Raw genomic sequence first — 25,000 nt, 5'->3', positions numbered from 1 at the left:
TGCTGACAACAACCTGGACACATGGATCTTTCTTTAGAACAGGTTTTCATATATATTTCTTGTAGACTGTGGTGGATCAAATTCATGTGAATGAAAACTTTAGCTGATCTTGCTCATTTTAATTTTGTGAATGCACTAGGCAAGATAAAATGTATACATTAAAGGGGATGAGGGAGGGCAGGAGGGAGAAAGAGTGCACTCAGTGTGAAACTCTGCTAGGTTAATTCATAATCTATGGGACAGAGCCTCAGAGGTGGTTTGAAGCACCATTCTTCCCCTCAGCTTGGTGCTTTAAGCCCACTTTGCACTTCTGTTCTGTGCTGGACTGGCTCTCAAGCAAAAATTAAAGCACTCTGAAATCTGAGATGGTTGAAATTTTTTCTCCAAAAGTAGTTACAATGAGAAAGAACTTTATGATAAATCAAAATATTCACTGGGATATTTCATTTTCATTGATACTTTCCACTTTTTAACGGAAAAAAAATCAACCTGAAAACTGAAAAAAAATGTGCAAGTAGGTTATTCTTTAGGAAACATTTCCCTTTTTATCAATTTTTTTATTATTTATTTATGTATACACTATGTAACTCTAGAACAAGAGATACCAGAGCCTGGAGTTGACTCCATCTCCCTGCAGTGCAGAGTCCTGCCTTCCAAAATGGAAGATAACCTTTGCCTGTAAAGATACCCTTAATAACAACTACTGCATTCAAGTATCATGGACACACTTGGATTGTGGTGAAACATTTGACTGAGTTTTAAAATATTTATATTGTCAGCAAAAGTAAGTCTAAAAAAAGCATGTTAGGCTAACATGGCAAACATATATATACGAGAACCATTTGTAACACTAATGCAAAGTTTTTCCACACTCTGTAAAGGAGAAGGGATATCACAATAATAACTGTACATTACAAAGAAGTAGAAAATATCCTTTCTTTTCCTGAAGACTAAGAGCTTTGCAGCTGCCCAGATACTTTACATAAACAATGACAGGAGAGGAGACGATGAACTAAGACTTCTCTGTCTAAAACAGGGCCGTCCAACTTCTGGACAGTGGGGGCTGCACATCACATAAGCTGTGGAGCCCTGGGCAATGCACCCTGCAGGTGCCCCCTGCCAGTGTCTCCCACCAGCCCTGGGGACAGCCTGGGTTCCCCCCAACTGTATGGGCAGTGCAAACAGCTTGGCTTCCTTCCACTGGTCAGGCAAACCACTTCCCATTTGGTTGGGTGCACAGTGCAGACAAACCAGCTCTCTGGCCATGTGAGCAGCCAATTTTTCCCTACCTTGGGGATGGCACAAGCAATCCAGCTTTCTCATTGCCATGCAGGCAGTGAGACCAGCCTGGCTCACCCACACTGCAAAAGCAGAGCAGCCTCCCTCCTGACAGCACATGCAGTACAGACAAACCAGATCCTCTCTTGCTGTGCCAGCAGCCCAGATCTCCCCTGCTATACATACAGAGCCCTCTCACTGTCCAGCCCCAGCAGGAAGCAGAAGCTGGAGCCTCCAGACCCTAGCTGTCACAGCAGTAGGAATGACGGGGGGAGAGGCAGCCAGACAAGAGCCTGGGGCCATATTAATCCCTTGAGGGCCATAAGTGGCCCATGGGCTGCTAGGTGGACGGCGCTGATCTAGGAAAATCAGCTGCTAAAATAGCAATGGTATACAATACCTAGGTCGGTATTTTTCCCCTCATATTCACTTTTGCAATGAAAATAACTTTATCTCTGCAAAATTACTCCACTTTATTTTCTTGTAAAGCAGCGTCCATACAAGGAACTACATGAGCTTAAGCACATAGAGTTAGAAGGGGCCTCAAGGACCATCTAATCCAGCCCCCTATATCTAGACTGCTCTGTTTTTACTATTTATATAGTAGTATAGAGGTTTCATAAAATGGTTTCCCTTTTTGTGAATAAATCCATAAGGATTAATGGGTCTGATCAGATCCTTGGGTATGTGAATTCTGGTGCCCACTTCTGGTGCTCTCTGGACCAGCCCAGTGAAGTCTTCCCAAGTCTGTACCAGCTTGGCTGTACCACTGCATGGGAGGATGGGATTGACTGCACCCTAGCAACTGAGTCTACTGACCCACTCCAAACTCAGAAATGTTCCCATAAACTGCCCTTGGCTCACCTCCAGCCACCACGTGCAGGACTGCTAGAAACTAAGGGCATGTTTACATGTGCTTGGCGGGAAGAAGGAGGCGGGGAGGTGATTTAATTAGAGTGGCTCAGAGAGCTACTTTAATTAAAGCGCCTTTAGTTAAAGTGCCCCTGCCAACATTTTGAAGCATGGGGATGCTGAATACATGAGATGTGGAGGCTGCTGGAGCATGCTAATTAGTACACTTCAGCAAACTTGATTAATCGAGTCTGCGCCAACATGCAGTAATTACAGATCATCAGAGTAGCATCCCTGCATATCTACATGCATCTGAAGGGCTCTGAACTGGCTCTGGGGATGAGTCCAGAGCAGCTTAACTAGCAACTTCTGGGTCTGGAATATGCTTATAACAAGGATCGACAATTATTTAAGCTGGAGGGCCACTTTAGGATTTTGGATGAGCTGTCGCAAATGGGGGGATGGGGGGGAAGGGGAGGGGCTGCTGACCTGGCCTGGCATGTAGCAGTGTGGAGGTGGCCTGGGCTTGTCTGCCCCACACGGGGGTGCTGGATGGAGCAGGCAGGTGGGGTTTCCATGGACCGCAGGGATATGCAGGGAGTGGATTGAGGCTCTGACCTGGGTCCTGGCCCCATGCTGTCACCACACCACAATCCCAGCCCCAGCCATGGCCACCGGTCCTGCTCCCAGACACTGTTCCTCACTTGCCTGTGGCCCCATCCCATCCACCCAGCTGAGTGTGCCCTGCCTGTGGGGGTCCTAACTGCTCTCCATAGAGACCCTGCCCATCCACTCTGTCTGGTGTCCCTGGTGGTGGATGCAGGAAAGTCTTGTTGGCAGACCTGGGCAGTAGAGCTGGGGCCTGCAGCGGTGGAGATATTAGTTATGGCTGCCAGAAGGAGCCACCGATGGGGCTGCTGGGGAATGGAATTCAGCAACTGCACTGCCCCCACTCTGCTGCATGCCCGACTGCCTGTATGAGCCACAGTTTGGGCTGTCCCCATGTCAGGGCCAGGGAACCCACTGTGGGCTCGGTATAATCTCTTGTGGGGGGGGGCAGATCTGGTCCATGGGCTTTGTTTTGCCCACCCCTGGCTTACAGACTTGGATAGCAAAGAATACTCAGCCCTACTCTCAACAGGACCTGCTGTAGCCACAGATTCAACAAGTCCTAAGATGCACCACCTTCCTTTTCAGTTGACCATGCCACAGTAGCAGCAACCAGGGACTCCTCACCCATTGCTGCCACTGTTTCTGTTTCTCTTGGATGTGGGGACAGTGGTGGGGGAGAAATCCAAAGCTGCTCCTGCCTGCTCCAGTTGGGTTCAGCCAGGGACTGTGGCAGCAATGGGGCAGTTCCTCCCCCCTGCATGGTTCCTTCAGGTGTTTTCTGCCATCCTGGGAGCAAGCACGGGGGAAGGGAAACCACCCACTGCCTCCACTGTTTCTAGCCGAGCCTGGCTCCATATGCAGCCTGGTTGAAGCAGGGCAGGAGCAGCTCTTGAGCCTCCCCACAACCCCTGCCCCTGGGTCAGCTGGGGACAGCAGCAGTGGCTGGTGGGGGAGGTGGGGGAGGGGAAGCCATATGCCACTGAGCACAGAGGGAAAGAAAAGGGGGGAGAGAAAAAATTTTACCTGCTTGAAGGACTTATGTCCCTTACTGCTGCTCCTGTGGTATGGTCTCCCTGCCTTGGTGTTTGTGTGGGAGTGGGGAAACTAGGAGCAGGGGTGCAGTTCATTCTGTAGCTGAGGTCTCGCATGCCTCTTTACAAAATCCTAGGTCTGCCAAGGCCTGTGAGCATGATCACACTCAAATAGACTGTCCATCTGTGGACAGGACAGATAAGAGTCTCCTTGTCCACATCAGGAATTTGTCCTCATTTCCATCACTGATGAAAATGGACTGGTGAGAACCTCAAACTGGCTCTAGAGGCAAAACCACTGCTGAACCGGTGGAATTTCTTGAAACTAGTGTCAGTCTATGGAGAGAAATGTCAGCCTTTCCTCTCTATGCTGTGCTTGTGCAAGCAGGGAAAATCTTCAGTGCAGGGCCAAGGGTCCCCCTGTGTCAAGCTGCTCACCACCCCGTCCCCCACTGCCAATGCCACTGGCTTCACATCTGGCCATATCCCCCCCGTTCCCCACTGTTGACACTGCTGCTGCCGGCTTCACATGTGGCCACTCTTCACCTCCCCCCCTCCCCCCCCCCACTGACACTGTTGCTGCTGGCTTCTTCAACCACTTGCCACACCCTCCCCCCACCAGCTTCTTCATGTCAGGGAACCCCAAAACTATACCTTGCAGGGCCAGCAAAAAAGTGTGGCTGACCCTGCTTCAGTGTAGACAAGGCTTGGGAAGGTTTTTGGCAGAAATTTATTTCCTTTCTTCTGTTTCATCTGGAAACCCCTGAATGCACAAATCATTGCACTGAAGTCTGCCTTTTAAACCTGATATCTTGCTTTTGAAAGCAGAGGGTTTGTTTCCATTGAAACTCCTACATAACATCCTGTAGTGATTAAATACTTTAGATCAGGGCTGCCCAACTTCTAAAAGGCAAAATGTTTTTGAGTGGCCATTGTGATGGCCACTCACCACATGAGCCAAACATACTCACCCACCCCCAGCTTCTCATACAGCATGGGCAGGCCATATCCCCAACCTCCTGCCATATGGCCTGGGCAGACAGCCCAACTCCCCCACCCATTGTGCTTGCCACATGGGCAGGTCAGGCAGCTGGCCTCCACCCACATGCACTGCACCTGTGCCTGAGCACACAGCGTGGGCCCCCCCCAGCCACACATGCTATGCAGGCAGGTCATGCAGCCAAGCCTCTCTCCCTTTTACCATCTGTGCAGAATAGGCAGAATCACCCACCCCCCACCCCCTTCTTCCATGCCACCCTGCCTCTTGGGGCAGGAGTAGGAAATGAAAACTGGACAAAGGAAGGGGAGCCCAGAGACCTGAGCCACCACAGCAGTGAGAGCAATGAGGAAGTGGCAGCTGGACAGGAGAGTATGGGCCACATGTTGACCCACTAGATGGACATCCTAGCATAGATGACTAGTGCCACCCTAGGGAGGGCACATTCCCACCTCAGCGATGGGGGGGTCACCCCATAGCCAATCTCACTGACCAGGGGGACGGGGGGGTCTTGCGCAGCCAATCTCACCGACAGGGGGCTCCCCACAGCCAATTGCAAAGCAGTCGCAGTGCTCCTGGAAGTGGCCATGGTGCTCCCATTCCCAAGCCACTGCTCACAGGGGGACACCGGCACTCTCACTTGCCCCTACTTCCTGTCACCTAAGTGATGAGCATGGTCTGTCAGGGGGTGCACTGGAGCTCTCAGGGGATGCATGTGCACCCCCGTGCACCCCATATGCATCGCCACTGCAGCCTAGCTTCAGATTTTCATTTGGGAGGCTAGACCATGGGGCCAAGATTCATGAGACCAAGTTTCTATTTTCATTACATCTCTGCTAGTGCCCTAGCACAACCCTTCTTAAGCCACTGAACCCTACTGGGCCTCATTTTCCCCACCTCTAAATAAGGACATTAATATTTTCCTCTTTCCTCATGCAATTTGGGATCTAATGATGAAAAGAACTATGAAAGAACTAGGGTTGTGATGATTTTTGATGATATTGATAATGATGGTGATGATAACAATGTTCAGTGTGTCACCCCTTAAAAACACAATGGTCAAATCGCAAGCATCATATCAAAAATGCCCCCTCACATTCTTTCTAGGAAAGAAAACACTTGAGACTAGTATTATACTGAATCTACAGAACCACTTTCAGGTTAAGTACAGACAGTCAAAAAGCCTGAGGCTGAAATTATTCAATCTTCACAGGTTAGTTTAAACTGAGTAGATTGAACTGATAAGCAGGTAAACAGACATTCACTTCTGATTCTAGAAATGCAGCCACATGCCTGCTGTGGTACAAGCCAGAAGCCAGGACATGCTAGAGCACACCTCCCTGCTTGGCTGGGGCAGAGAACTTGGGTAAAGGGAAGTGCAAAGCATTCTGGGATGCCGGGGGACTGTGAGTTAATTTTAATCTGGAAGGGATCTGGGACAGAAGTTTAATGAACTGGTTTAACCTAAATCAGTTAACTCTGATACTATATCCATCCAAGTTTATCTTAAACCAGTTTTGGCCATTTTGAAAGCAGTTTATAGTCACTGAACTTATGTTGTGTTACAGATTTGAACCAGTTTCTGATCAGTTTCTGTGTAATGTCTGTCCCTAGCCTCAATGTCTATTTTAGGTTGGTTCCCAAAGACCTTTGGCATTGCTGATGCATTGTTGGCCTTCTAAGGACACTACTCTCACTAGATGGAATAATCACAATAAACAGCATAAACACTGTGTGCCCCTGGACTCTGGGGGGGCATGGCGACTGCCTGCAGGCGTCGGCAGCGGTGTCAGCGACAGGGTTGTGGCAGCAGTGAGCAGGAAGCTCCTGCAGGTGGCTGTGGCAGTGTTGGTGGCTGGGTGGGTGGCAAGCACTGATCAGTGGTTGACAACCACCTGCAGACGCTCCCAGCGGCATCGGCAGCAGTGATCAGGGACCACCTGCAGACACCACCAGCGGTGTCGGCTGTCGGCGGCAACAGGGGCTGGTTGGTGAGCAGTGACCACCCACAGGCACCACTGACAGCATCGGCAGCGCTTTTCACAGGGGTGCACCGCCAATCTCAGGGGGTACACATGTACCCACTTGCACCCCCTTTGTGTCACCAATGATCAACAGGACTACTCGGGGGAGCAAAGCCCACAGCCCAGGCCATAGACAATGAAGAAAACTGATTACATAAAGTCCTTAAAAAGAGTAATGAGAATCATCCTTTACAGAGATGAGGGACACAAGGCCAATGATCAGTCCAAAGCCATCATTATCTACTGCTTGTTTCCATCTAAAGTCAAGGACAGTGGGCGCATCTACACAAGATGCTACATCGCCATAGCAATGATCTAAGGCAACGTAGCTCATTACTACTGTGACGTAGCATCACCATGCATTAACCATGATGGTGATGCTATTGTTCAGTAACAATGAGCTACTGTACGGTAGCAGCTGAAAATAACCATGTGGCAATGGGACCATGCAGTAACGCCAGTTACTGCAGTCATTTAGTGCTTACTTAAGCAAGTACTCAATGACTAAATGACCACATGTGTAGACACGCCCAGTGACTACTAGCAGAGTTCTCCGAAGTTTGCATCAGAGGAACACAATAGTTGAGAACTTATTTCTCACTCTGACCACAGCTTTCGCACATTACTGCAGTTAGTAGCAACTTGAAAAGAGGTGTTAGGCAGTTAAGATCTGATAAAACAGTCACTTCCTGTAAATTATGTATGACCCCAATTCAGCAAGGTATTTGAACTTGAGCCTGACTTTAAGCATATCTTAAATACGGTTCCATAAAATTAGGCAATTAACTATATCGCTGACCAAATGATATTTATTGTCATTGTGTAATAAATATGCCTATAACTAAGCTAATATTAAGATACTTCCATCATTTGGCAAGAAGTCTAAAATAAGACAGTGAACGGTTTTTAAATATTTACTCATTTACATTTCAGCCCTTTACACTAGAAAATAAGAATTACTGCATACAAATCATGATGAGACAACCACTATCATCTTTCTCTGTTAACAATCCTAAGAATAGGTTTTTAGATATCATTTTGGTATTCAGTAAATAAAGAACAAGTATTCTATGACATCCAGATTATTGTTATTAAGCTCTATAGTAATGGATACTCTAGAAATACCTAATGTAAATAACTGTAAATAAGAGACAGAGATATAGGTGTATTTCAGCACTTTAATTTATAATGTAACCATAATGCTTTACACACTCTAATAAAGCTATCTTTCTTTGTACAATTTCTGATGAGTCTGAGCAACAGAAATATGTGAGTTACTGTCTCTTTTTCCAAAGTGCACAAAATCAGTTTATTGTCAACACATGTCAATATATTTACTTTTACTGAGGAAATTGCTTCTGTTGATTGTTTTCAACTGGGATGATGCCTGCATGCCAGATTTGCAAATCAAATGTTCCCACTACCGTGGTCCTGGCAAGAGGAAGTAAAGCTGTAACTATAGCATTGCAAAACGTCTGTCTTTCACAGTCACCTGACAAGCGTTTATGCACATAGACATGAGATTGCAGCTGTTTTCCAAAGAAGCAATGATAAACTTCTGTAGCCAGTTAGATAAATTTTACCTATCATTTTTCCCATAACTAATTTAGGAGATTATAAGACTGATCCTGCATGAGAACAACATAGGACATTCCTGAATGCTGTTATGTAAGTTGCTGTGCCACTTAGTAGAAAAGCAGGAAGCAAGGTAGTACAAAGACCCAGTATCTCACAGCAATTTAGGCACTTGCTTTGAGACTGGAGTTTCATACCTAATTCCTGTGGACCTCAAGAAGTTGCACCAGCTGTCCTTGAAGGGCCCTGAGGTCAGTCCCAAAGCACCATCTCCCTTCCATACAGATGACTATTCACCAGCAAAACTCAGAGGAACTAGGAGAGACTTTGGACATAATCCCATTTAATTTCATGCACCCAAGTGGTACTTCCCCAGCTGCCTAGCTGCCATTTTGACACTTAGTTTGGAATCTTGTTCTTCAGGCCATGTAGACCCACAAATGTCTATGTGGCTCATGTTGAGTACACTGTGCTGTGGCCAGGCATGGAGGTGGACTTATATGTGCATACCCAAGCATAGGTCCCCAAACTGTAGCCTTTCAAAAATGTGGGGAGTGAAACTCCTTGGGTTTTATCCCAACAGCCTAGTTAGGGTTAGGACACTCACTCAGGAAGTGGGACACAGTGTCTAAGCCCTCCTTAGCCAGAGGGGGTTTAAACCTACATATCTTCAACACAGCACTCTTTTATAAAGCACTCTCCAGCACAGTGCTCTAACCATCAGGTCGCAGACCAGGTTCTCTCTCCACTTAAAGTTGAGTCACATCACTGTGCATTTATATTCATTGAAGAGAGAGCAGCACAGAAATTTCAGTGCCACTGGAAGGAAGAAGCCAGGATTCTTTTGATTCCTCAGTAGCTACAGCTATCAGTGAGTCAAACAATCGGTGACCTGCTTTCTTCTTCATGCCCTTCCTTTCTTTTACACTGGGCAAGCAGGCAGCTTCAAAACAAGGACTAAAGAAGAGGCTTCATGGTTGAAGCACAGTGTTGGGGCATTGGAGAGGTACAGCTTCAAAAACCCCTGGGAGGCCTAAAACCAGAGTCTCATGAGTGAGTGCACTAACCACTTGGTTTTGTAGCTGAAATATGGGAGGGTCACTCTCCATTCTTACCCTCCTTCCAGCCTTCCCTGTTCTACCACAGGCTAGTCACAGGGTTTATCTCACAGCCTACTGGAAATGTGTAGTAGCTATGTGGACTCTAGTGCCTCCACCCTGCGTGTCCAATAGGACTGGAAACTGTCCCTAAGTGCCAAAAATGGAAGTTATATAGCTAGGTACATGCTATTTGGGCTTGTAAAGTGAAATGGGATTTTGTCCTTTATCCCCCACTTCTTCCATAGGGTCAAACATTCATGGAACAATTCTGTGGAAGTTCTAAAAAATTCCTCATCCCTCCCCATCCTAAATTTTTCCTCAAAAAGAGGCCACTGAAGCCTATACTTCTTCTGCCAGTCTGCTTTAAAATACCTTCTAGTTCCTTTGCTTACTTAAATATATGGTACAAGAGCTTTTGGGCTCCTTTTGCCCTTGCAGCCGCATCCACGTGACTCTCATTTAAGGCAATGCAAGCTGTGTCTACAGAATTGTGGCATTCTTGTAGCTGTATTTTTGTTCTTCAGTTCTTCACCCACTAATCAGAGACAGAGATATAAGAGATACCACTTGTAAAAGAGCAAATATAAATATAAATATACGGTTTTGCAGTTTCTGCTGTTCACTCATTAGCATGATTTTGAAATGGTGTTTACAATTTCAGTTCAAACAATACTGATAAATCTGGAAATAAGTAATATACAGATATTACCATATCTGTATGTATTATACTATATAGTGTTGCATGGTATTTATCTGGATCACTAACCAAGGGCAAACTTTCTTAGCAAATCAAACTGTAGAGGATCTCTGCAGATACTTAGGAAAATAACACAATTTTTCTAATTTTATATGAAACCTGTTCTTGGACATATTAAGGCCAGGACTGCTTTAGAATATGCTCCTTTCTAAAGGTTTCATGAAGCATCACATAGAAATGGATAGCAAGAATAGAATTTTCTGTGGGTGTCTATAGTTTGGCTCAAAAAAATCCCTACAGAATAGCTATCATTTGCTGCTAAATTCTATAGTGTATTTTAAGGTAATTTCTACAGAATTCTGTTAAATGTCAGGAAATCCCTATTGGTTTCAACCCTATCCAGTTCTGTAGGATTCTTCTATAAGGGGCAAAGCCCAGGCTCAGCCTATGAAGCAACGAGGCCTGGAAAACAGCATGTGGAATCAGTCAGTACTAGTGTCTAGAAGAAGAATAGGCTAAGGCTTGAATGTTCATGTTGGATATTGTCTGTAAAGTTGCCCGTCATGTTATTGCTTGGAAGCTCTGGCAGTCGGGGATGACACGCTCCGGCTTCCCTATTAGGCCCCCTACATAGCTGGGACAAAGGGAACTGCAGGCTCCCAGCCAAGCACATACATTTGCAAACTGCCGGCAGTCAGTTCCCAAGGCCAGGGGCTGGATGCCATTGACAAAGGAGATGTGAACTGTGGGCTTAGCCAATTTCATTCTCCCTGCGGAGTGAGTGGCGCTTCTCATGAAGATCTATAGGGCCTGTTCTCCCCCACTCACAGTCAGGAAAAGGCTGGCAAGGAATTGCTTCATGTTTTCAGCAAGTAGTATTTTAATCAAATGCTGTCCACCCTATTCGATGCAACACAGGAGCCACTGAAGCATGGTAGATGTTTCACAAACTTCCCCTAAAACCATATATATTTATGTTGTTCCCTTTCTTGTGCATTCAGTACTTCATTCTTCATTTCACAGTCTGCTTTGTGTGGAAGATAGGAGCCTTAATAAGGAGCATCCAGGGTTTTGCTGTGAGGCTCAAACTAGTGAGACCCATCATCCACGTGACTGAATGATCTCAGTTTGGAAACAATCACAGGATTAAGAATCAAACATAAAAAAATACAGATAAATATCTGACATATTTGTACTCACATATTCTTCATTTTCATAGCACAGCAGGAGTTCAGGCAGCCTCTGCACTGCTTTTCACATAGAGGGGGGAATCTATGTATTAATTCTTTCATTCTAAAGAGCACCATATTTTCCCCATTTTAAATAACCCACTACCACAACATTCATGGTAAGCCCATGTTGTGGACAGAGACTTTCCCTTTAAGGACAGACTTGGACTGCCATGAACCCATCAGTGCACACCACAGGGTTTTACCACAACCACTCAGATTATTGGTTCAGAAAGTTTACTACTTTCCTCACAAAAGAGGTGGGGTAAATACAGGGGAGAAAATGTGTATATGAGTTTTTATTTATAAATGAATCCATTCTGTCCCAGCCCATGTTCCTGCCCCGAGCCAGCACAGCTTGGTTCCAGCTTGGTAGAAAGAGGATATAAAGCTGCCTTAAGGCAGCCGTTAAGGCAAGGGTGGGCAAAATATGGCTCATGGGCCAGATCTGGCCTGCCTGCCAATTGATTGTATCTGGCTTGCAGGTTGGCAGCCCCAAAGTCATGGGATCTGGCCCATGGGAGCCAGTGCGTTGTACCAGGTGGGCGGGTGCATCCTGGCCCCATCTACAGCTTACATCAGCTCCCAGCCCATGCACTGGAAGCAGTGCCCGGTGTGCACCAGCACTGGCTGTGGACACTGCTGGCAGGTTCCTACTAGGGATCGTGACTGCCTGGGACCACAGCTGACTGGTTGACAATGGCACCCGCCTGGGAATTGAGGGAGAAACAGACAGAGACAGAGAGAGGCAATCCTGCCCACTCCTTGCACATGATGAGTGGCAGCATGTGATGCTTTGGGCTGGTGCTCCGGGCCAAAATGACCCCAGCAGCGGATAGCGTGCTGGCTGCCAGGTCCCACTTTTTCCTGGTGCCCAGCACCAGCTGCTGCCACTCATCATGGGCAGGGGTGGGCAGAGCCACCTCTCTCTGTCTCTCCCCCTCTCCAACCTGTCTCACACCTACAGCACATCCCCCCAACTTACACCAGCTCCTGGCCCATGAGCCAGAAGCATCACCAGGTAGGTGCCAGCATCAGCTGTGGACACAGGCAGCAGGTTCCTGCTGGGGATTGGGGCATCAGCCCAAATCCTTCCTAAGGGTAGAAGGGCAGCCCAGAGGTGGCACTGGGGGCAGCAGGGGTCCTGGCTGAGCTGCCCCTGCTGAAGCTGCTGCCCGTGCCCATGCCAGCTCCCCATATGCCAGTGACCCCAACCCACAGGGAGGTTTGGGGAGCTGTTGTGGGGAGGGTGCTGGGGGGGCAGAGTGCTGACCCAGCCTGCGACAACTCCCCAAAACTCCCTGTGAGGCCCAGGGCCCAAATAATTGCCCACCCCAATTAGGGATCCCCCCTACTACAGCAAAGGCAGTGCTGTGATATCCCTTCATAGTTGTAAGTAGCATTCTGAGGCATGGCAGCATCTCAAGAGCCAGGACCAAGGTGTATTGTGCTCTGAAGTTCTGGCTGGCAGAGAACCATCATCTACCAAGACAACTAGAGCAGCTCTGACACTGCTCTAACCTGGCCCAGAGATCATGTTAGCTCTTGGAAATAGGAGACCTACCCAGGCACCAGACTGTCTCTTGCACTGAGGGCACCCCCAGCACATACAGAAATCTAAATCTATAGCACATACAGAAATCTAGCCTGTTGAGTTCATCCAGCAGTACCTATTTCTATGCAGGAAGATGAAGACCCCTTTAACATATACAGGTTTCCCTCACCAACCATGGTTTTGCCAACCCTGGTTTTGAGTATCCACACTTTAGAGAAGGTGGGGTACAGTCAGAATATACCCCCCTGGTCCTGCTCATGCCTCTCACTCCCTCCCCTGCACAGCCCACAGCCTTGCTGATGCCCCTCACCCCCCGCACCCACAGCCTCTGCTCCCCCAGCCTTGCCAATTTTGCCAGCCACAGTTTTGCCAACCACAGGAACTTTCAGGAACCTAACCCCCGTGGTTGGGGAAGGAAACTGGTATTGCCAACCATGAAAAGCTCTTATCTTTCTGGCCTTTGCAACAACCAGTAATTGCTCTGAAATTTAGCATGTAACATGGCTTGCAAATGTTATCAGGTCACATACCATCAGTACAGGAAGGTCATGGAAAATTTGCAGCTGAAAACTCTGAGAATTTAAGGGTGGAATTTCTGCCTCTTTTCTCATAAAGTGAAGGACTTTGATGGATACACAGGATGTTGGGGAAGTGGTCAGTGAAGAATACAAATGCCGTATCTGTGCTTTTTACCTACAGAGAACTCTCTCCTCCACTGTCCTGCATATTACCCCAGCTTTCTACCTGTTATATTTCTATGCCCCTACATACGCTACTCCGAGGAGCTTAAAAGGCAGGAAGGGAACCTGACAGCAGCAGTTGGTGAGGGAGTTTTCACTAATGCATTTACCAGTTAGCTAGTGTACTGCCAAGAATTGCAGGTCCCCCTACCATGCAGCCTATCAAAGCAGAGGAGCCTCACAGAGCCACAAAAATGGAACAATGGGCCTTTTGCATTGTCTGAAGGCAGGAAGGAGCATTCAAGTTGGAGCACTTAGCATGTGACCCCTCTTCAGAGGGTTCATCACTGCATGTTAGAATCTCACTCCCATTCCAGTTGCAGGGCTCATTGCCCGGGACAATTTTCATTGTTATTTTCACTAAAAAATATTTCCACCCCTGATGTCTTAGGCTTTAATGTTATAGTGAGGTCTGGGGTTGGGGAGGGGGATTCACCTCAGCTGATTATTGTGCTTAGACCTCGGTTTCGCAATAAATTCATCTGGTGCCTGACGCAGTACTAGCGTCCTAGTGCATTTTTTAATCTGTTCAAAAAAGGAGCATCTGAAATCCTCCCTCTTCCCAAGTGGTCGTTTGATCAATCTGTGCTCTTGCACACATTAATACATTACTAAAAGTAACATATTACTTTACTGTATACCCATGAAACTGCTTCATTAATATAAGTGGGTTTGGCTCAGCCTACTGCAACTGGGGTAGGCTTTTCTTTTGTTTGCTGCAGAAACTAAGTATGAGAAGCAAAATCCTCAACTCTGAAGGGTGTAGCAATATAGGGATTGTGCAGGATTGATTAAATTATAGATAGATAGACAAATATACTGCTGAAACTGATCTATCTCCACAGTGTCATTCCTCCCATTATGCAACAAATCTAGGGAAAAAGCCAAGTGCTATACAAGACACTATCATCTTTTAAGTCCAAATCTTGATCCTGTTTATTTCATATGAAGTGACTGAACCAAATTCTCTGCTGGCATAAGTCTATTGACACTGATAGTTATACAAGCAACAGCCCCAAATCAAACTTATTATATTATTATTGTTGTTTTCAATTGACCCTAATGGTAATGTTCATATACAAATCATTTTAGCAGTGGCAGGAATAAAAGTATTAATTTCAGTCATTCATTTCATTTTATTACAACCAGCAAAAAGTATTCAGCAATTCAGTTGTAGAAATATTTGTGTCTTTTTTAGAACAAAGCTTAAACGAAGCTATATACTCCTTCCCTCTCTTTCTTCCTGTTCACTACCTCACATTTCTCATTTCTGTTTCACAGAGGAGGCTACTAGTTTCTAGCTCTGGAAAATATGATTGTTTTTAAAATATTTTTTCCATCCTTTGAAAAGTATTTAGAACTGATCCAAAATGTAATAGAAGTCAATAGAGATTCTTCCATTAACTTTGATGACTTTGGGATCGGGTTTTGATATTACAGATAATGCAGCAGAAAGATGGGTCATCTAGCTGCTAGGCTTCAGAACCCAGAAGATTTAATAGTGTTGCTGCAGTCAGTCAGTAGCTGGAAGAAAAATCTAACAAGACTGCTCATACGCGAGCACACACATTTTATGAGCAATGACATTTCGCAAGGAGCAATGTTTATTTATAGTTGCCAATAATTTATAGCTTTTAAATGTAATGTTAGAATGCAAATAACTTTTTTGCTCTCTCTTCTCCCAGTGTTCTCTGCTCTCCAGTGATCGGATCATGAATATGGCTGAAAGAAGCCTGGGCTGGAGATAGAACCGGGTAGGAAGAAGAAACAGAGAGTGCCTGCCTTCACGTTCTCCCAGCCCCTTGAAATGTCATCAACTGACCATGGGATCAGTTCACAGCTCAGCGTGAGGACTCCGTGCACAGTTATGTGTGACATGATATCGAACAGCTCCCATCCGAGGCAACAAAACAGGAATGCTGCTCAGCCTACCGTGCAACAAAAATGTATGAAATCGCATTAGCTGAAAAACAAGATTTCTGGGTCTTAGCAAGGAAAGGCTGGATTTTTCTCATAGATGAATGTTCACCTCTAATTGAACAACTGTTACCCTCTTCTTTACTACTGAAAGTGTCTTTTAAAATTCGTGGTTAAGAGTAAGATATTTATAATCACATTATCAGAAAATCCTTTTTCAGTGCATGAACTCAATTCACTACAAGGAGTTTTGGGACCACATTTTCATTATTTATGAAACTACAGATAATATGGAGGAACTGGCCATTCACTTTCTCTTTATGTACTTAGGGCTCAATGCCGGGACCTTTAAAATAGGATCATAAAGGCAAAGTCCCATCCTCAACATAGACAAAAGGACAGGATGAAACTATAAATCTAAAAATATCTACTTGGGCTACTAATCTCTGCTTATGTCTGACAATTATTGGGATATCTATGACAAATCATAATGAATAATTAAAGGCTCAGCAGTGCAGTGTTCAAAGCCATAGCATTCATAGATTTCATAGACATTAGGGCTGGAAGGGACCTCGGAAGATCATCGAGTCCAGCCCCCCGCCCAAGGGGCAGGAAGTCTATGAAATCTATGAAGTCAGCTGGGGTCATAGGATCCCAGCAAGATAAGCATCCAATTTGCTCTTGAAGGTGTTCAATGTAGGTGCTTGAACCACCTCCAATGGCAGGCTGTTCCAGACCTTGGGGGCTCAGACAGTAAAGAAATTCTTCCTTATGTCCAGCCTGAAACGGTCTCTCAGTAGTTTATGACCATTCAACCTCATCATCCCTTGGGGTGCTCTGGTGAACAAACGTTCCCCCAGATCCTGGTGGTCAACCCTGATAGACTTATAGGTGGCCATCAGATCACCCCTGAGCCTGCGCTTTTCCAGGCTAAAGAGCCCCATGGCCCTCAGCCTGTCATCATAAGGTCTGTTTTCCTGACCTCTGATCATGCGCGTGGCTCTTCTCTGGACTCTCTCAAGGTTCTCCACATCTTTTTTGAACTGTGGAGCCCAAAACTGGACACAGTACTCCAGCTGCGGCCTCACCAAGGCCGAGTACAGGGGAAGAAGGACATCCTGGGATTTGCTTGAGAAGCATCTATGGATGCAAGCCAGCGTTTTGGTCGCTTTACTAGCTGCAGCATCACATTGCAGGTTCATGTTCATCTTGTGGTCAATGATGACCCCCAAGTCTCTTTCTTCCGTAGTGCTAGCCAGTGTAGCACTGCCCAGCCTACAATGATGGTGCAGGTTTTTTTCCCCCAAGGTGGAGAACCTTGCATTTTTCGGTGTTAAATACCATCAGGTTCTTGTACAACCATTTGCTGAGACTGTCCAGGTCAGCCTGGATCACCTGCCTGTCTTCTGACGTGGATTCAAAACTGTCCCATTGACAGTCTTTGTTCCTTGTTTTGTCACCACTTTTCCTCTTTGCTCCACGGTGGAGATCTCTATTCCTTATTATCTATCTTTACATGTACATACACGTTACATTTGGGAATCCGCAAAGATGCTGTCGTCCGCAGGTGCAGAATCCATTGCAAGATTAAGGCCTTAGAATATAAACCTCTAATAATAGACACCTATAATTGTAATTTCTATTTGTGCTTGACATCCTTGTAAACAATATAAAGAAATGAAAAGGTTTGGCTAATAGAAGGTAGGAGTCAAAGCTATCAGAACATAGCCAGGAAAAAGCAGGAATTACTCACATATCAAGTACCTGAATGCTCAACTGCAAATGCAAAAGAAATAAAAAGAAACTTTGCAGGCATAACTGCACAACATAGGGAAAGTAGTATCACTAATCCCAAACTGTCAAAAACGATAAGCCAAGATCTCCTCCCTTCCTCTCCCCCACCCTCTCCCAGAATCATGAACTTTTTGCCACAAAAGTGGCATTTGCAGCACTTATGTGCAGGGCATAATTCTTTAACCCTACAGTGTGGATATGTAAATGCATACACTGACTGAGCATGCTCCGTGAGGTAGACAACAGTCAGGCAGATGTGGCTACTTGCATGCAAGGGAGGAGCAGAGCTACAACTGCACCCCTCCCCCTTTATTTCTTGGTCCATCGCAAATTTAAAACCAACTGCCTGGCAGGGGCAGCAGCAGCAAAGAAATCACTTGATTTCATGGTTCACTATAATCGACCTCATTCCTTCTAAATTTTTCATTCCATTGAAGTTATGTACACTTTCTCCTTTTTTAATGGGCTTGATGTTCCACTAATCAAACTATCCTTTCTTCTGCAATTATGCTGTCTGTTAGCTGCTTCACTCAATATAGCTCCTATTTCACAGCCCTGCAAACTGTTTTCAGTTCTAGCTAAAAATTTTAACTCAGGTGTGGAAATAATGTTCATTGGTTACATTTAATTCTAATAATGAGAGGACTAATGAAACAACATATTTGGATTATTTTTGCGTAGTTTGTTGTGGTTTTTATACATTATGATATAGCAAATTAGTGTACATTTCAATAAAGTTATTTTTGTTTTTGCTTCAACCTTAAACTAATATTGCCATAGACCCCTAGCATATTAGGAAAGTATCTAGTTTCTTTTTACTTGGAGAAAATTGTCTGTCATGTTATATGTGATGATGCACTATACCATCTGCACTGCTACACCATTACATCATTTGCAGCCCAAAATCCGTTCATGCCTGCATGCACCCATTCTGGACACACATGTGCATGTATGTCATGAAAATATAGCTGACTAGAAATCCATGACTAATGGATGATCGACACCAAGGAAGGACCCTCCCATATTTTATCCCCAATAGCTTAGTCACTAGGGCATTTGGCCAGTAAGCAAGACCTAGGTTCTAGGACCCCTCACGCAGAGGTGGTTTGGATACAAATTTCTCTTACTTTCCAGCACAATGTACAGTCCACCACACCACAGGCTAGGCATCATTTAGTCACGTCTTCAGCACTCCCCTCGCAGGACAAATGCAGGCTACTTTTTTGTGTGCTAGCAGGCAGGGCCCACTAACATGAAACTCAGCTACACCTCTTTCCTGACCTTTAAGGCCTACCTTTGGCCAGCTGAGTTGGTAGTTTAGGGGATGTTATAATATCTCTCAATTATCTTTTGCTAATAGGTTAAACAATAGATTTGTATAAGATGGTTTGGATAGGGATCTGTCTGCCTTGTGCAGGGGGTTGGATTAGATAACCATTAGAGGTCCCTTTCAGCCCTACTTTTCTACGATTTCTATGAGTGCTCCTGTTTGGCTTTCTGGGAGAACCCCAAAACAGTACAAAGAACACAGCATAGACTAAGACCAGGGCTACTTCTTCAAAATATTTCTCAAATCTACTACTACTTGTCTTCATAACACCCCAGTGACAGAGCATATAAAGAATTCTGTTTTTGCAGATGACGAAACAGAGAGCTTGAGTCTCATTTACACATTATTCTGGTGTGGCACCACTGACCACCATAAATGTCTGGTATTATTCATGACTGAATCACCCAATATAGGAAGTTGGAAGTGTCAGGCGGGAGACAACTTTCAACTGTCCTTTGAGATTTCTGCATGTCTTTTCACGGCATCTGATGAAGTGAGCTTCAGCTATCTATCTACTTGTCTGTAAAGTGAAAATCTAGCCTGCCTCCTACTTGACTTCAGACTAACATGGGTAACTATCTCTAACTGTCTTTACTGCAATTTGGCTAAACCAAGTTTTTGGCATTCATGGAACATTTTTGAAAAAGTTGAACAGAATTTTTTTGTGTATATATAGTACTTACCAGTTCATTTATTTATAAATGCTACTTTTTGTGAAATATTAAATACTTTGTTCTGATGGGATATATAAAGATTGATACAAGAATCATATCTTTAAACATCCTGACACTGTTTATTTTGAGCATTTTATCCATCCCTTGTTGTTAAAAAGGGCCAATTAAAATTTGAAGAAGAGTGCAAACAATAATTTTAAATTATCATTACTCTAATTGAGGATTCAACTAACATGATAGCTAGCTGATCTGAGCTAACATTTATGAGACTTGTTGATTTATTTTTTCCCCTCTTATAATACTTAGATTGACATTTTCTATATTTATTTGGCAGTATAATTCTTTTCTGAGAATGCCTTGGATCCTATTCTGCAATTCTTGTGAACCCAAGACTCTTTTTGAAGTCTTAAATGAATCATTGTATCTTCTTATAGTATATAAAATATTGAAATATTGCAACATATTGACCATCTTGTGCTGTAAACATAAACACATGAAACTTAATGTCAGCTAGAATGGAATAAATGAAGGCAAATAAATAAGCATATGTCTTTTCATAATAAATGTGTTAAGTATATACTTGTACCAGTATAAACTTGTGCATATTCCAGGAGTTAAAAATATCCAGCTGAATAACAATAAATTATGCTTTTCATGAGAACCTAATTTGGGTTAAGTCACTAATTGAGAGATATATTTGGTCTGATTTAATAGTGTCAATTGCTGCCTTTTGCCACAGCACAAACATTGAAGTGAATGGGAGATTTTCCAAATGTCATCAAAGGAAGGATTGAGTCCTCACATAATGACAAAACAAACAATCTTTTCTGAATAAACCTAAATAAACAGATTTTCCAGAATCCTGTGAAAACTCCATTATAATGCACTGAAAGTATAAAGTGCTTTAGGTTCTATATATTTAGGACACTGTAAAAATGGTATCAAATTATTTTGTAGCTAATATATACATGGATACAATCATACAGACTAATATCCTGTGACTTCCTTCCTTTCTTGGTATATTGTTTCAAGATGTCCATTTTATGGTCATCATTCACTTTACATATTGAAAACAATTTTCCTGGGAAAATGCCAATTTTAAAACTAAAACAATGATAACACTGAAAAAGTATATGCTAATGTGTAAATATATGTGAATGACGGCATGATAGAGATGTACCTTATAGACTAACTGAATCAAAGATGCGTAAGCTTTCATAACACAGATCTCACTCTCCTTCTGTATGTGAATAAAACACATTTAGAAATATTTTGTGGAGCACGTGAAAAATTGCTAAGTCCCTGCTTCCATTTTTATATTAATTAATGAATATCACACATATGAACAGCAGTATTCAATAATATAGGGTCCTTTCCTACACCAAGTAAAGTCAATGCCCACCATTAATATTAATGAGAGCAGGACCATGGTCATCTTGTACGGTAGAGAATATACATAAGCGTCTGTTATTTTCCAATAATATTAAATAAGCATCCTTGTGCTGTTTCTGAAGCTATGTTTCAGTTCAAGTTTTACAATAGCATGGTTAATTCCTCACCGGTTTAATGTTTTGTTTGAAGCCACTGAAACTTGGATGTAAACATGCTTTTTTTTGATGGTGAAGAATGCTGTTGGGAAACAAAAGCATTACTTTTTAAATAAGAATGTTTTAAACAAAAAGGAAATGGTGTCTAGGAATCAAGTATAACATCAATACAGTGTATTTTATGTTTCATAATCCAGAACTAGCAAACAACATAAAATAGACAAATTATGGGGAGACAGCAAAAGATTGCATTGTGGCCCAGGCTCTGTAGTTCATGTTCAGGAAAACTCATACGGAATCTAAAAAGCATACTTGATCCCTTTTATAAAACTGAAAGAGATTCATGTATAAAACAGGAGGCTGTGATAAAACCTTGAAATTGAAAGCACCAGAATTTTACCTTAAGAAACTGTTTGCTTCCCCTAGAATGTATGTTGTCTTTCCCCCTTTACATAAATAATGTATTTTTTTAATGGAGGATTAATAGAAAAGCAAATGTTAAAAAATATCCTGCACAAGTTAATCACATTATCATGAAAAATGATGATTTCCATATTCTTTGTATGAAGAAAGTAAGAAATATTGTGATTTAGTATCTCTTATCGCCTGATCTACAGATGGACGGACACTTATACTCGAGAATAAAATAGACAAAAATTCTTCACCTAAAATACATGAACTGGTCACAGCATCTGTGGACATAGTATTGGAATTTTATTAAATAGCAAAGCTCTTTTAATCTCTTTCCTTTTCATATGAGTGAATGTTTCCCAATCACTCTCCTTTCACTGGCCCAAATTGCAAAAAAATGTGCTAAATGTAATGATGTATATGAAAGCATTCCTATTAATTTTAGTGAGATGGTTCATATCAGATCTGTAAGTGTACACAACCAAATCCTAAGTAATTTCTTTTATGTATTAGTGCCCAATGTTCAATAGAACCCATTTATTATTTTATTTTACCCAGCAAAGTCTACAACTTTCTATATATATCTCATCAAACCCCACCTTAGAAACCAAAATATTTTCTCAAATAAACCTTCTAATATTAAAACATTAAAATATTAAAGGAGGATAGATTTCCATTAGTGCTGTCCAGAAAATTACTTGAGGATTTTTGCTTTGAACTAAAGAACAATACTGCATATGTGTGCATGTTATAAAAGTTGTTGAATATTGGCTCTAAACATATAAAGCCAAAGATTTTAATAATGATACATCAAAATATAATCTAAATAGTTTAACAGCCATGCCATCACAAATTATACAACTCTTTACTTTGTCATCTTGGAAAATAAGTGGCCACAGGGCAATGACAATTTTGATGAATATTTCAAAAGCATCAGGAGTATATATAAGCACACTTTTGTCCACAGTAGTAGCCATTTTCTTCTTTTTCTTTGTATAAAGTTTCATGGAAAGCACAACAAAGTTTGGCTGTGATAATGTCATTGAGCAGGTTGCTGTGTTAGAGTGACTCCAAGTGGATCTGTAGCAGTAATACAGTGTCCGAGAAACTCAACTTCTTAGCTTAAGTTTCACAGAAAACATTAATGATATTGAAATAAAACCCAGTTTGGGAAAACTCCACATATTTTTTATTCAGAGAAACAGTCCCATTGACTTCACTGAGTAGCACATCTTTATAAAACTGTATTGTAGGCGTGCATGTGTTTGTGTGTGTGAGCCTATTTGCAAAGTCCTAAAGAGTGAAGTACGGGCTGTATATTGAAGGCTTCAGATCCAGTCTTGCAATCACTTACGTGCCCATGTAGATGCTCATGAGTCATCCCATTGATTCCATTTGAACTAGACACATGAGTGAAGTTACACCAATATATAAGCTTTTGCAGGAAGGGAGGCTTAAATTCTTTGTCTCTAATGCTCAGTGACTCCCATGGGATTTGATCGCACAAAAAGCACCTCTAATTCAATCATTTTCACTTCACATTTTTCTAAAAGAAATCATTGGTCTACATTAGCCCATCCAAGTAAAAGCCACTGTGACAACTCATTGATTTTTTTCTCAAAACATTTAGACAGTGCTTATGCTCAAACACTCCTGTTTTGATAATGCATATAAAAGAAAATATCTCATTAGAAGCCCTAAATTGAAACTCATGTATTCCTTCCATCAAAGTTACTGCCGGTCAGTAGGTCAGTTTATTGACACATTCAAAGCTTCAAAAAAATTCAATAAATAGGTAAATTTGAAGTGTTTCTGTGAGCATGTTGGTAGTAGCAGCTTATTTAGCTTTCACTAAAACAATATTATAACACTGACAATAATATTTAATTTATATACAATATGAAGTTTAAAATGTACTAAATTGTTACAGGTGTAGGTTGTAGCCATGCTGGTCTAAGGACATAGGCAGACAAGGTTCTTTGGGTTAATCCAATATCTTTCATTAGACCAACTCAAGCAATTGGAAGAAATTTTTGGAGTAAGCTTCTGGGTACAAACACCCTTCACCAGGCTGAGGAAAGGTATTTGTGCCTTTCCAAGAATTTTTCCAACTATCTGAGTTGGTCTAATAAAGATATCGGATTTACCCAAAGAACCTTGTCTGCCTGAATTTTTAGATGAGTTTATTGCTCATGCAATGTGTTAGAAGTTTAGGCCTGTGGTCAATTATGAGAACGTGTTAACTTCCTTCCCAACATCTCTCTTTTCTTAAGGCCCTAAACCTTCAAAATTATATATCTGTACATCTCTAGAACAAACATCCCCAAGCTCATCTGGCAAATGTCACTGTTATTAATAATTATTATACCGGTGGACAGATAAAAATAAAAATAAAAAATCAGAAATAATAGCTCTCACCCTCTAAAGTCCCTTGTAACCACCAGTTTTCCTGAGGGTGGCTTCTCTTGGCTAGCATCCTGCTCACTCAAAGACACCTTCAACTTGCCCTAGCTGAGCCCTAGGTTTATTCTCCAAGTCTGAGAGCATCTAGTCTTTTTACCACTTCAGAAGTTGGGGCCAGAAAACAACCCTCTTCCCTGGGGATTTCCTAAACCCCACTCTGTTCTAAGGCACAAGATTTTACACATTCCAAAACTCCCTTTTGTTTCCCAAATGCATCCCTGTCTGAGCTAGCCATCTTGAGCATGAAAAGAGTAACTATCCCCACTCCCCTTCCCCCCAGGTGTGCGCGCACGCGCGCACGCGCACGCACACACACACACCCATGACCATTTGCATCTACCGTGGCTATTGTTTCTTAACTACACCTGTCTGGCCAAGATGCATACCAGCTGGATCTCCCATGTGTGCTAAATATCTTGGTTATTTCCTAGTTACATCATGAAGATTACAGAAGTACATATATCAAATACTACAATACATACATACATACATAAAAATGACAAAACTGAATGCAGCTTCACACTAACTACCCATAGAAACCAAACACCACAGAAGTAAATCGAATTTGGGAGAATATCTAATTCGGGGGAATATCTATGCAGGTCACTCCAAAGGCAACTTGGTTTTGAGGTGAATCCGAGAACTCTATTGGTTAGGAGAGTAAAGACATTACACTCCCTAAACAACAAAGCTATGTTGGCAAAACTCTCAAGAGTAGATGCAGTTATGCTGACTGAAGAGTGTTTGGGTCAGTTTACTACCAGGATGCAGATTTCCTGCAGGGCCCAAAATTTGGCATTGGTGAGTGGTGGCAACATTAATTGCTATCACTTGCACAACCATGGCAGCCACCGGTTTTCCTGTCACCAAATTTGTGGCCAAGTGTGTCAAACTGATATAACACGAAGCTTACCATGGGTTGGGTGTTGAATGCAGAGCTGTGTCATACAGCCTTCAAGGCTGCCCACAGCCCAGAAATTTGGTGGCGGGATGAGTAGCAGCTTCTGCAGCTCTGGAAACCACAGCAATTAATGCTGCTGTTTGCTGCTTCCATGAAGCAGAGATATACGTATCCAAGCACAGCTAGACAATCAGCAGCTCAGGACTGTGGACAAAGCCTATGTGATAAAGTTCTCATATTATGCTCTCAAGTTTAGAAGAACTAAAGTGATGC

The 25,000-nt window shown here is 43.1% G+C and overlaps 1 long non-coding RNA gene across 3 annotated transcripts in view; it reads right to left on the bottom strand.

Annotated features, from left to right (window-relative positions):
* LOC149873179 (uncharacterized) overlaps window positions 1-25,000 on the bottom strand; it is a 97,457-nt gene that overhangs the window by 6,369 nt on the left and 66,088 nt on the right. For 2 of the 3 annotated variants that reach the window (XR_016441450.1, XR_016441449.1), the window contains one exon: window positions 20,871-21,034. The exons of the other annotated variant lie outside the window; for it this stretch is intronic. This is a non-coding gene — a long non-coding RNA (uncharacterized LOC149873179). Of the gene's footprint in view, window positions 1-20,870; window positions 21,035-25,000 lie in introns of those variants that run through there. 3 annotated transcript variants of the gene reach the window in all.

Source organism: Crocodylus siamensis, chromosome 1 (assembly GCF_052110815.1).
Source record: "Crocodylus siamensis isolate JL-2025a chromosome 1, ASM5211081v1, whole genome shotgun sequence".
In the NCBI taxonomy this organism is placed as follows: domain Eukaryota; kingdom Metazoa; phylum Chordata; order Crocodylia; family Crocodylidae; genus Crocodylus; species Crocodylus siamensis.
Note: the sequence above shows the minus strand (reverse complement) of the source record. Positions and strands in the feature narration are given on the sequence as shown.